Source organism: Salvia miltiorrhiza, chromosome 3, assembly GCF_028751815.1.
Source record: "Salvia miltiorrhiza cultivar Shanhuang (shh) chromosome 3, IMPLAD_Smil_shh, whole genome shotgun sequence".
In the NCBI taxonomy this organism is placed as follows: Eukaryota; Viridiplantae; Streptophyta; class Magnoliopsida; order Lamiales; family Lamiaceae; genus Salvia; species Salvia miltiorrhiza.
This window is the reverse complement of record NC_080389.1, coordinates 16,357,446-16,370,094: the sequence shown is the minus strand read 5'-3', so window position 1 is coordinate 16,370,094 and position 12,649 is coordinate 16,357,446. Positions and strand designations below refer to the sequence as shown.

Sequence of the window (12,649 nt, the reverse complement as noted above, 5' to 3'; positions counted from 1 at the left end):
ATTTATTTGGGCCAAGAGGCTGTTAAGAAAATAGTGAGAAGCCCAATTCTTTACTTAATCAGTAAATTAGCACATTCTTGTTAGTTTTAATTGGATTATTAAAGTAGATTAGCTGCTCAAGCAGCACGTGGCTCTGCACCCATTACTCAGCTGTTTTCCAAACCGACTTAGAGATAGTATAAATATTTTCCTTCTCACGATCAGCCATTTTTCTTCAGCCTGCAATTCGGTCCAGTTCACCAATCGTCCCCAATAATCTTTCAATATAGAGCGACAACCAAGAACAATGAAAATAGATATAGATATACTAGTTAAGCATAAACATAGATTATAACATGGTATGCTTCACCATCAAAACTCAGTTTTCATTAGTTAATAAAAGAAAGGAAGAAACGGTAGAATCTTGAGCAGTTGACGAAGCTGCCACGCCGGAGGCGGCGACGCCGATTAATTCCTGAAATGGATAACAGTTAGAGATTTATTAATTGAAGATATTAAAACCAGAAAATAGAGGAAAAGAGAAGAGATAGATGAAGAAAGGGAAACGGCAGGAGCAGCCGCGAGCCACCACGGTGGGGCGCGACTGGCGGCGGCAACCGCCGACGCTACCCGTGCCACGGAAGTCTGCGGTGGCTGCCAACTGAGAAGGAGAGAGGGAGATGAGCGAAAGACTGAGGCAGAGAGGGAGATCGAGAGGGAGAGAATAGGAACTTAACTGGGACGAAGAGAGCGGTGGTGCGACGGAGACGGTGGTGGTAGCAGCGGCGACGGGCCTCGCCGGAGGGGCGAATTTCAGAGGAAAAAGGGAGGCAGCAAACCCTAGAATTTGGGGATTTTAGAGATCGGGAAGGAAATAGGGAAGAAAGAAAAGGAGGGGGAAGGAGAGGGCCGGCCTCGCCGCGCCGGAGGCGGGGAGGACCGGCGACATCTGCCGGAGGCGGGGAGCGAGAGAGAGACAGTAGAGAGAAAAGAGAGAGAACGCAGAGAGAGAGAGAGAGTGAGATTGCGTAAAGGAAAAAGGAAGAGAGTGATTAATTTGCCTAGATTAGATTTTATTTATTTATTTATTTAGGAATAGTGGGTAATTACAGTTGGGCATAAACAATTACTTGGGCTAATAAGTGCTGATGGACTTTTGTAAATTAAATTACTGTTGAGCTTGGGTTGGTTAATTCAGTGGTGGCTTTGGTTTAAATTTGGGCTCAAACTAGTAATTGGGTTTAAGCTGGTACTTGGGCCTATTAATCTCAATGGACTTAATAATAATAAATTGTGTTGGGCCTGGGATTATATAAGATGATGGAATTAATTTGTTAAGTTGGGCCATTAATTTATTTGATTGGACTCAATAGTATTTTAATTTAAGCTTAAATGGAGGATTATTAGCTAATAATTAGTTTGATTTATTAAATGGCCTAGACATGTAGAATTATTTTAATTAGTATGAGCAGAGTTATGATTAATGCCAGGATTATGATCATCGCAGTTTAAGTCTATATTGAGATTTGTTGATAAGTTTGCAAAATAGCAACTTGTCTTCATGCCAAGATTTTCAGTAGAACCATCACCTTAAAACCAACATAAATATTCTCTAAATAAATTTCACATCATGTTCTTATTATTTAATAGTCAGTATTTATACTGAAGGTCATACACAAGAGAGACGGTGAAACGATAGTTCAGAATCACCTGTGTCGTCAGACCACGATCAGGTGGGCTTTCTAAACTCAAAATATGAAGTGCACACTATTTCATGATGTTTACATGAATGAAGTTATATTAAAGTTGTTGACTTGCCAAAACTTTTATGAGCTTGTATGATACCTATCTGGCACCAGAAGTTAATCGAATTCGGATCCTGTTCTATCCAGATGTTAGACAGGATTAGTGTACACAAGGGACCGTGAGCCGATCTAGCATATCGGCCGGCCTAGGACCGTGAGCCGGTTTAGCGTATCGGCCGGTCTAGGTCCGTGAGCTGGTTTAGCATATCGGCCGGTCTAGGACTGTGAGCCGGTTTAGCGTATCGGCCGGTCAGTGACCGTAGAAGGTGGCCACCTTCTCGGCACACAGTTATCATTGCAGATATGGTAGAGTACAAAGAAGTATGTCTGCAGACGTATATATATATATATATATATATATATATATATATATATATATATATATAGAAGTTTTACAGTTTTGGCGTGCACAGGTTATTTAAATAAAACTCCTGTGTGATGTTTGAGATGACAAGTTCAATATATAGCTCTAAGAGCAAGCTTTAAAGTTATTTCGGCATGTGACCATTGAGTACCTTTTTAGTACTCAGCCCTGCATATGTTTTCTAAATATGCAGGTTAAGCTGTGATGCGGATGGAGGCGCGCAGAGCAAAGCTTTTGAAGTATAAGTATTAAATTAGGCTCAGGATTCCATGTCTTCATACATGTAATCCACTTAAGTATTTCCGCTGCAACACTTAGTATATTTTACTTTATTGATATGTTGTACAGGTTTTGAACCAATAGCTTTGAGAAGTATGTCACTTAAAAATTTGACAACTTGTCGTTATGTATTGCGAGTTGTCTGCTTTTGAGCTTTAGAAAAGATTGTTTATGATTACCAAATATTTTGGTAAATTATTATTTAAGCAGGTTAGTGATTTTTATTGAGATCTATTTTCTTTTTCATTTTCTTATTTTATTTTCAGTCACAATTTTTCCTGACTTAACTATTCACTAGCTTAGGTCGGGCTGTGACAGTAGGTCACAATTATGTTAGAATTGTTTAATTTTATATACTCATAAAGCTAGCATCAAGCTACGTGGTCCATTAACAAACCACCTAGGTGGTATTATTTTTAAGGGTTCTCTTGCATGCACCCGGTCGCGTAGTATGCGATCGGTTACTTTTAATAAGCATAAGATAAACATTTGTTCGCACAAATGTATACTTATGTAATAGTACAAGTTCTCATTAGTAAAAGTAACACTTATCGTGAATAAATGTAATACTTTATAAATATTACATTTCATTGTAACAATAATTATTTTTTGTACGACAATGATTATTTGACCAAATAGTTAAGAATATAAGTATTAATGAGTGAAAATAACTAAAAGTAAATATTATTGTGAAGAAATGTAAACTTTCAAACCGGTTGCATAGTAGTGTGTACCCAATAATTTGTGTATCTATAATTCATAAATTAATTATAAAAAGAAGAGATAATAAAATTTTAATGTTTTAAATTCCTTCTTTTCCATCATTTTCTACAATATTTACTCATTCATTCTTTTCACTTCAATAAAAAAAATAATATTATCCCTCCATTTTTCGTGTGATAATATTATACATTTTTAAAGTGAAAATGAGGGATGAGAAAGAGTTAAATTATCTTTTGAAGACTTTCAATGCAAAGCCATCACAATATTATCCCTCTATTTTTATTTTTATTTTTAGTGGGATAATATTTTAATATTTTTTAAAATTTATATATATTAAAAATATTTAAATGACTAATTCAAAAAAATTGATTGCCCCACCAATGATCAATGTGGCTCCGCCACTGGGATGAAGCATAGCAATATATTCCCTCCGTTTTCTAAATTTATGCCTGTAATTTTTTGACACGAGTTTAATAAAAAAATATTGAGATAATTATTGAGGGTAGAATAAAATTGTCAAATTATACATAACATATTTTCCAAAAATAGAAATTGCATATATATGAGGAATGTATCAAAAAAAATACTCCCTCTGTCCCACTTCAATTGACACTTTTACTTTGGGCACATAGATTAAGAATAAAGGGTTGGGTGTGTAAAGTGGGTGGAGATCATTTGTTTAATGTGTGCAGAGAAGGTAGGAACCACATACTATTTTTGGAAAGTGCCAATTAAAGTGGGACAAACAAAAATGCAAGTGTGCCAATTAAAATGGGACGGAAGGTGTATAATTTTAAGGGATGAAAGGAGTATGATTCAGCTGAACTGGAGAGGGACACTGGATACAAGAGTCAAGCTAGCTCAGGCCCAACTCATGTAGGCCAATAAATAAAAGCCCATGGACCGAATCATGCTGAAAAAGTCAGCCCAAGCCTAGCCCAATTTATCAGTGACGGTGATCATGACAATATTAAGCTTTGTGGGAAAGATTTGGTTTGATAGTATACCATTGTTTAGCTTACATATTCTTTTGTTGTTTATTTGCATTAGGGAAAATTGCATGTAAATACACAAACTTTGTCGAAAATCCATATTTGATGCGAAGTTAAGATTTTACATTTTAATACACTAATTTAATAAGTTGTTCAATTTTGACACATTTTCAATTTTCGGTAACCGAAAAATCTGACGTGGCTATTACATATCAATCACTTATCCAGCTGGAAGGGAAACAACGTATTGCATCAGCTGGAAGGGAAATCTGACGTGGCTATTACATGTCAATCACTCAGGCTTCAGCGGCGACAAACCCCTTCTCTGCAAGAATTCAGAAACGACGGCATCAACGATTCGTGATAGGGAGGAACTCTGAAGGTGGCGGCTAGGCTTCCGCCAAATTGCAAAATGACACTGGCGTCGGAGGGATGTGCGGACAGGGCCCAGCGGCCGCAGACGATCACAGGCGATGCAGATTTCTATTGGAGATAAAGAAAATAGGGCTCGATGCGATTTTAGAAATTAGGGCTTGATGTGGGTATTCAGAATTTAATGAGAGAGAGAGAGAAGAAGAAAAAAAAGAGGTGGCGGAGGCGGCTCATCGGGCTCAGTGAGGCGGTTGGCAGTTGCGGCGCCGGATCCCTCGCCAGGAAGAAAATCGAGAGAGGAAGATGCGAGGTTTCTTGGTCGCAAGGATCCCGACCACTGATTTTCGAGGTATGGAACTCAAATCTATTATGGATGGTAAGCGGAGGAGGTCCGATTGATTGTGGCGGAATGGATTTTGGGAATTATTTTTTGGATTCAGATTTGCTATAGATTTTCACCGAATTTTTTACGGAGATGGTAATAGATTCAGGAGAGAGAGACAGAGGCGATCGTGAACTTCAACTAGGCAAGGAACATCCATAAACATCAACAAATCCAGCAATACTTGGCTCAACAAGACACAAAACAAGACTCAACGAAATAAAATAAAAACAAAAGATCTCAACAAACTGACACAAAGACACAACCAAGACACAACCTCCTCACACTTAAGCTTTGCTTGCACTCAAGCAAACAAAGAAAAAGTCTAAATAAGGAGAACAAAACAACACAAAGACAAAGACAAGAAAATAAATAAACTAAAAAACTCAAAGAAGGGAAAGATGTCACCTGGATTTTCAATCACGTTAAGACTTTGGTGGTGGAAGCTTGTGGATGTGGTATGGAGGGGAACAAAAATAGGATAGCGGCGGCAGCGGCAACTAAAAATCAAGAACAAAAGCAAAATCAAAGGAAATACTAAGCAAACAAAATGCGAGAAAAGAAATTTGGGTTGCCTCCCACTAGCGCCTTTGTTTAAAGTCTTTGGCTAGACTTTATGATGCGATTAGAGTCTCATCTGAGGTGACAATGGAATTTCTTCCACTGTCGTCATGTGGGATGCATCGCAGTACGGCTCCAACTTGCTATAGTTGACTAAAAACGTCTTTGCCGTATCCAAACTCTTAATCTCCATCGCTCCGCCTAGGCAAACAGATTGTATTTCAAAAGGACCTATCCATTGTCTTCCAAGCATAAATCGGACCTTTTCACCAACTTCAAATGTTCTTCGGAATCGATGCTTGTGATACGATATCGCTATTAGATCCGCATACCCCATGTTGGTATGATAAACTTCCAGACGGAGCTCCTCCTCACACTTATCTTTTAAGTCGGGTGGTTCCACATCAAAATGCAGAGTTCTGTCGCATGGCTTCCGTTTGGGCAAACAGACCATATTTCCAGAATCTGCCAATTTCGAGTCAGTATGAAGAAATTTGTCCTGTTTGGGCAAACAGAACGTATTTCCAGAATCTGCCAATTTCGAGTGGACATGAAGAGACTTGATAGATTCTTTGACTTCTTCATTGTTCATCCCGCGAGCATCAAGACCAGTTGCCCTTTTGGTCAAGGTTGTTTCCAACTTGTCCCGCACATATTTAGTCTCAAGATGTTCTTGGACAAAAGGGTCAGTAACATTGGTGGCACAAGAAGTTTTAATAGCAGAAGGACTTTTCATGGTATCATCAATGTTGAAAGTGAACTTCTCTCCATGATAATCCAAACATATGGTACCACTATAAACATCAATGACTGCCCTAGTGGTCCTTAAGAAAGGACGACCTAACAGAACACCGACTGACTCTTTTGACTGCATACCACTCATTTTCACCACATAAAAGTCAGCAGGATAAACAAAATCATGCACCTTCACAAGAACATTCTCTAAAAGACCCTCAGGATGAACACATGACCCATCAGCCAACTGAATCACCACCTTAGTATCCACCAACTTCACACCAATTAGGCTATTATAAACAGCTAAAGGCATGACATTAATAGAAGCTCCTAGATCACACATAGTATGCTCAATCTTGGTGTCACCTATGAAACATGGCAGAGAAAACATACCTGGATCTTTGCATTTGGGCGGTAACTCCTTTTGTATCACGGCTGACACGTTCTCACCCATCACAATTTTTCCAGATTTCTTAGACTTACCAGCAATGAAGTCTTTAACAAACTTGCCTATCGGAGGAATCTTGAGTGCTTGGAGGAATGGAAGATTGATCTCCAACTTCCCAAATATTTTCATGAAGTCGATGAGCTCTTCCTCCGGCTTCTTCTTTGCTAACCTCCTGGGAAAGGGAACAGGTATCTCGATCTCGGGATTATGTAGACTCAAAGGTTTATGAATCTTAGACTGTTCACCCTCAACCAATTTATGTTATGCTTCTTGTCCTTTCTGCCCAGCTGTCGGGTTATGGTTTTGTTTGGCCAAACCGAATGTATCTGTATTCTGGGTAGCATAATCGATTTTCTCTCTAGAATTTTTTAATTTTTCCAGGCTGAATTCGACACCAGAATCCTTGCTCAGACACCCCTTTGAATTCTGAGTTGTGGGCTCACTCAACTCCTTGCCACTCCTCAAAGTAATCATACTAACGTTCTCTTTCGGATTCAATTGGACTTGTGATGGTAAAACACCTTGATTTCCCTTAAGTTGATTCACGGTTGTTGTGAGTTGAGATATCTGACGAGCCAACCCTTCCATCTGCACCTTGTGCTCTGCATGAGATTGTCGAAGTTTTTGCACTGCTTCATTGGTTGTTTGCAAATTATTTTGCAATAATTGTTGTGAGCCAATCAATTCTCTCATCATCTCTTCAAGAGCTTTTCCTTGATTTTCTTGTGTGGGTTGATGAGGTGGTGGTGTTGGATGTCCAATCCTTTGGTGTGGAGGTCGATAATTCTGCTGCTGTTGTGGCGGCACTTGTTGAGGTTGCTTCTGATCTGGATCCCTCCAACAAAAGTTAGGGTGAGGCGCTGGATCAGGGTAGTTGTAGAAATTATGGGATGCATTTTCTTGAGCTTGGAAATCCTCATCACCCCCAGTGCACTGCAAACTTGTGTGGCCAAAACATCCACATGCTCCACATGATTTTTTGGTCAGTTGTCCAGCACTTGCTACATTTTCCACCACGGTATTTAGCAATCTCTCCATTCTCCTCATTCTCTCTTCGAACTTGTCTTCAAAGTTAGAAGAGTTTGCTTGTGCAGCCTTCTTGAGCAATTGAATGCGTGGCTCCTCATACTCTCTCGTTGCCTCCACCAAGTGTTGGATCAATCTTTTGACTTCACTCACAGTGTTTTGAGAAAACCCTCATCCACTCGATGAGTTCACAAAATTTTTGGTATCTACTGTCATCCCTTGGTAGAAGTACTGCAGCAAATCTCCCTCGGAAAACTTATGGTTAGGGCAGCTATCCACCAACCTCCTGAATCTAGTCCAGTATGTGCTCAGTGACTCATCGTACTCCTGCTTGACTCCACTAATTTCCTTTTTCAGTGCATTCGTCTTGGTGGGAGGGAAAAATATTTCAGGAATAGCTTCTTCATCTCGGCCCATGAAGCGATAGAATTCGGTGGAAGGCTCGCGAACCAAGAATTTGCTTCAGCTGTCATGGTGAAAGGAAAAGTTGCCAACCTAAAACGCTCCTCTGACACTCCAGTGGGACGGTTTTACACTTTGCAAATTTTGATGAACTCGCTTAGAAAATCATATGGATCTTCTCCCTTCTTACCATAGAACTTAGGGAGAACATTAAGCAAATCCCAGCTTAATCTCGATGGAAGTAGCAGCCTCCGGCATTCGGATTGGAGTAGGAGGATCATCCGCCTCGTGACTAGAGAGGTCACAGTCACACAACCTAGGATCGTTGACAGCCATGTCGATTTCTGTACTCAAGTCAAAAATCAACTCAACTTCCTCCTCAAAATCTATTTCTGCCTCTGAATCAGGGTCCGTTTGGGCAAAGAAAGCCTCGTCAGCAATGGCAGCACTGGGTTCAGCCTTGACGAACTGTTCTGTTTGGGCAGACAGATCAAGTTGCGAATCCAGCAATCCTAGCAGCTTTCTTGCCTTAGCCTCCTTTCTTAGTTTCTTTGCGGTTTTCTCGATATCACAATCGTATAAGAGATTTGGCTTAGAAGATCTGCTCATAAACAAAAAGAAAATAAAAAGAAAAATAGGTCAAAAGGAAAAAAGAATTCAATTAACACCGCTCTCCGGCAACGGCGCCAATTTGGTGGTCGTCATATACCACCAAATAATTCCTGCAATACTATCAAGAATTAAGTGAGTATAATGATAAGCAGGGTCGAACCGTAGAGAGCAAGTAAAATCATACAATTCTCTAAAGACCTAAATTTTGGTGTAGCCACCACCACGCCTTAATTTTGAAAAAAATAATTATCAACTAAGAAAATAAATAAAGCACGAAAATATTCTAGAAAATAATCAAAAGAAAGTAACTCGGCTTGAATAAATCCATATTAATTTAATATCTCTGTTTATTGACTCAAAGGTGAGTTAATCCCTATCAACCAACCAGTTATAAGATACCGTGAATGCAACAGACGTACCCCAATTCCTACTTACTGTGTCGATAAACAGCTGGAGACGTCAGACCTGCTTATTTCCCTTATTAAAATATAACCTAGCTGAAGACGTCTGACCTAGATTTAATATTATAATAGCATTAAGATGAAGGAACCCAGTTTAGACAGATTACCCTAGATACCCTATTAATAATCAGTCTACCAATTTATCCCTACTACAAACATAGTAGCTTTATTACTAATTGATCATATTCCAACAATTACGGATTTGAGGAACCAATTGATTTTAATCCAATTAAATCTAAGTTGATCAGACTTAAATTAAATCAGAATTGACTTTAAATACAATGAATAAATCGGAATCAATAGGAATCAATTATATGAACAATTAGATCTCATAGATTATTAAATCAATATTTTATTATTCTCGCCGAATTAAAGAATTAACTACTCATAATTGAACTAATAAAATAAAACACAATAAAATTAAATAAAGAAAACATAAATAATAATCAAATGATAAAATAAACAAAAATGTTATCAGAAATTGAAAGAACAAATCTTGAAAACTCAAAATAAATCTAAACTAGAAAAAGAAAATAAATAAAAGTAATTGCACCAACAATAATATCATCGACATCAAAATCTTTTAGCCCAAATCAATTTGCCAATTTTCGACTCTTTCAGGCTCATTAGTAATTGCACCAACAATATCTTCTTCTTCTATTTCTTTCATAGAATCTCATCGACATCAAAATCTTCAATTCCTGTATCAGAAATCATCTAATTGTGTATGTTAAATTCCACTAAAGCACAAAATAATCCAATAACATGAATAACTAAAATACACACATTAAGAGTCAATATATGAAAGTAGCCACTTTTTTTTTAGTAACTTTAAAATTTACCCACTCAAATAAAAACTTAAAAGAAATACCCACTTTTTGTGTTAAATGATTAAACTGCCCTAAGATTAAAATTAAAAAAATACTCATATATACAACATCAAAAAGAGATCTTCTCTGTCTCATATTTCTCTCTCTCCTCTCGCTCTCTCTCTCTCATCGCAGCTTCCCTCCCTCTCGATCTGTTCTGCCGCCACTACCTTGGACCGACGAAGGTTCAATGCCGTCGCCGCTCCTCTCTCTCTCTCTCTCTCTCTCTCATCTCGCTCTCTCTCATCGCAGATCTTCCCTCCCTCTCGATATATTCTGCCGCCGCCGCCTTGGACCGGCGAAAGTTCGATGCCGCCGCCGCTCATCTCTCTTTCCTCTTGCTCTCTCTCTCTCATCGCAGATCTTCCCTCCCTCTCGATCTGTTCTGCTGTCAATGCCACCGCCGTGAAAGATTTGCAAATTGATTACGGATCATATTCTTCAATTTACATTAACACTTGTCTCGTCGAGTTTTAACTGTATATGTGCATATTGGTTTTGTCATGCTTTTTACAGCTGAAACATTATTACTTTAGCCCATCTAATTGGAAAAGAAAAGTGGCTTTAATTTAAACTCTTCCGGCAACTGTCTTTAATTCATGGGCACATACACGTCACATCTCTCTTTCTCTCTTGAATCTCATCGCCTAAGGCCGGCGAGCTCGCCGCTGAACGCATGGCACTGCCATAATTAAACTCATAATTGATAATTAATTAATTGGAATATTTTGGTTAATGTTATTGAATTTACGATCAGATCTATGAATTCACAACTTGATATTTTTAAATTCACAATTAGAATTATGAATTCACAACCAGATCTATGAATTCACAATTAATTGTTCTTGAATTCACAACCAACTCTATTGTTTGTTGTGAATTCAATTTTTAAAATTTGAATTCACAATTGTTTTAGTTGTGAATTCAAACTTTAAAATTCAAATTCATGACTACTTGAATTCACAACCAAAATAACTAATTATGAATTCGACAACCAAAATAAATCATGGTTGTGAATTCGAGTTTTAAAGCTCGAATTCACAATTAGTTATTTTGGTTGTGAATTCAATCTTTAAAATTCAAATTCACGACTACTTGAATTCACAATCAAAATAAATCCGGTTGTGAATTCGAGTTTTAAAGCTCGAAATCACAACTAGTTGTTTTGGTTGTAAATTCCCGAATTCACAACCAGTTTGATGAATTCACGGCTGAATTGCTAGTGTTAGTTGTGAATTCGAGTTTTAAATATCGAATTCACAACCAACTCTATTGCTAGTTGTGAATTCACAACTAATGTTTTTAGTTATGAATTCAAACTTTAAAACTCAAATTCACAGCTACTAGAATTCACAACAAAAAAATTCTTGTTGTGAATTTTACTGGGTTGTGAAATACGGAAATTTTTAAAAGGATAGTGTTTGAAGGAGTAAAATGGTAAGTGTGGATATTTTTTTAAATTTTTATCTTAATAGATAATTTTTAAGTTTACTAAAAGATATAGACTATTTTCAAAATCCACTCATTAATTTAAACCTTTTTCTGTAGCGGCTCTTGAGATGCAAATTGCAATGCACACGACACACTTTTTCTCTAGCGGCTTGCAGTGGAGAAAACAAGGGTTCAAGAAAAAAAACAAAAAAAGTAATGAGCAGGCTTTTCTCAATGGGCCACATGAGGTAGGCTGAGGCCCAATAATGATGGGTCTGCCTAACATTTCAATTTCAATACAAAGCAAGCAGACAGTCCATTTCAACACAAAGCTATGTTTTTTCACGTAAAAAGCAAAAGGAAACAAGTGATGACTGATGGTTTCTGTGTGTGATCTTATCTTCATTTATTTCTATAAAATAAATCAGATTTAGAAAAACAATATTGCTCTATTTCTAAGAATGTGATGATCGAATAAGTTCGAAAATAATTAATTCAATGTATTTGATAGATTAATCTATAGTAGCATACTTTCCTTATCAAAAAAAAAATCTATAGTAGCATTATTTCTATGTTATTTCATCACTCAAAAGTAAACACTGAACACCTCATAAATGACATAAACAAAACACAAGATCAATAATTCATGTTTGTGAGGATTTTTTAATTTGTACCCGTTATAAATAGACGAGCATTTCAAAAGAAACCCCCAAAAGATTATTTATTACAATATAATCACTCGATCCACTAAAAATTTATCATAATTTATTCGTTCCGAAAAAAATTATTACTATACGTCTATTTACAGGAGTATAGTTTACACAACTCACCACCTTATTAACCTTTAGTTCCCATTATTTAGAAAATTGTCATTAATGGAACTATTACTCTTCTTAACAACTCAATTTATAACCATTTAGTTTAAAACTATGTTTGTAGTGAGACTGAGACCATATATTACTCCACTTACCAACCTTACCAATCATTTTATTAAAACCAATAACTATATATAGTTTGTCAATTTTTTTGTGAATGAAGGGAGTTTTTTTTTTTATATATAAATTACCAGTATGACATAAAGAAATTTAAAGATCGCACTACAGGAAACTCAAATCCAAAACCTTTGACCTTGGGCATTAACTTCTTACCGCTTGGTCAACACACACACAATGAAGGGAGTATTTGTTTTATCAAAATGTTGTCGAAGA

General features: G+C 37.2%; 1 long non-coding RNA gene across 1 annotated transcript; it reads right to left on the bottom strand.

Annotated features, from left to right (window-relative positions):
* Window positions 1–284: 284 nt before the first annotated feature.
* On the bottom strand, window positions 285–1,024 carry LOC131017875 (uncharacterized). The gene is made up of 2 exons (XR_009099904.1): window positions 717–1,024; window positions 285–454 (listed from the first exon to the last, which is right to left on the bottom strand). It is a non-coding gene; the product is annotated as an uncharacterized LOC131017875 (long non-coding RNA).
* Window positions 1,025–12,649: the final 11,625 nt, after the last annotated feature.